A 1583-nucleotide genomic window follows, 5' to 3' on the forward strand; every position below is an offset into this window, starting at 1 on the left:
ATCTGGATTTAGGGTAGTTTATAAGAAAATTGCAGGTTACACCCAGAGATGACAGAAATATGTCTAGTTCTGGCAAAATTATATTGATTTTTACATATTGAATTTTCCTGTACCTTTATTGTGAAGTTAGCATACACGGCACAGAAATCTCATATTGAAATAACGTTCTGATTATGTTTTGAGTAAACTTACCTGATCATATTTTGTTTGTTTGTTTGTTTATTTGCTTAATTAATTTAACCATTCTGCGGGATGGAATGAAAGCCTACCATCCGAAACAAGGGGCCTATTACTTTGGGAATAAATGGTATTGCCACTAAATACTTCTGGCAAAGCGAGCACTCTATTGTGTGCTCTAACAGAGAGCTTCATATTGATAACACATAATGTATAACAAGAGATTGCAATTTCTGTCCAACACCACATTCTCAAATATTGTGCAACCCATTTGAGTGAGAAATAATTTGGTCTTCATGCTATTTCCACCCTGAAACTCTCTTCAAAAGAGACAAATTGTGACAAATTATGTGTGGTGGTGTTCTCTTGTGATTGATGACAGAGAAAATCAAGCGATTTCACTTAAATGCTCACTGAGGAATTGAACTGGGCTTCCCAGAAATAAGACAGACATTTTACATTGAGTCATCCAGCCCTATTGCACAGTCCAGAAGCTCTGTTTTCAAGTTCCAGTCACCACCATTACTCAACAGGACCCACTTCATTCTTTCAGAGGACTGGTAGTTAGCACAAGTACATTTATTGTAGCTAATTATACGTTCTAAAACTAATGTACTTATATGAACCAGAGTGTAGTTTACGATGTGAGTATTTGATAAGCAAACAGGTGCTTAAAAGATTTAACGGGGTTTTAGCCATCTGTAGTTATTAGTGATGTTTGAGAACCTCACTGCAACTCATAATATCATCATAAATGAACACTGGGACTTTTCAGTTCAAAAAAAAAAGTAAATTATTCTTAGATGTTTCTGCTCAAATCCCTTATGCTGAGTTACATTTTTTTATTCTAAGAGGCAATGAATAACTGAACTTTCCCGGAAGCTACAAAGGAAAAAGAAATAATCTTCATTCTAACTTCTCCCCAACTTTTTACTGCAAGGTAGAATGAAGTATATTTTTCCACTTATGGAACAGAAAAATACAGCAGTTTTTCCTTCTTCATAACCCATTTATTGCTTCTTAATCCCTTTACTAAATCAGAAACATGGGTTAAGCAATTTCTGTTCATCGCACCCTGTAGACATGTTGTCCTTTTGGAAATCAGCAGCAAAATTCCCACAGTGGCCAGATACTTCTCCCTGTCTGGAGATGGGGAGCCAAGTATGAATAAAAGAAATTGCCCCTGCCTGTACCTGAGAAGCTGTTATGACTGTATAGCATTAAGCTATGGACCCTCAAAAGACAAGGTGGGATACAAGATATGGGTACATCTCAGATCTTGACATCCTACAGAAGCCACACTTTTTTCTTAGGACTAATGGAAACTCATCCTACAAGTCATGATTCGCAGTGTTGTAGGTCTTTCAAAATGAAAGCGATGCTGTTGAGGTTCTTCTACAAGATAA

The sequence above is a fragment of the Cariama cristata genome, unplaced genomic scaffold, assembly GCF_000690535.1.
Source record: "Cariama cristata isolate BGI_N322 unplaced genomic scaffold, ASM69053v1 scaffold8480, whole genome shotgun sequence".
Classification (NCBI taxonomy): Eukaryota; Metazoa; Chordata; class Aves; order Cariamiformes; family Cariamidae; genus Cariama; species Cariama cristata.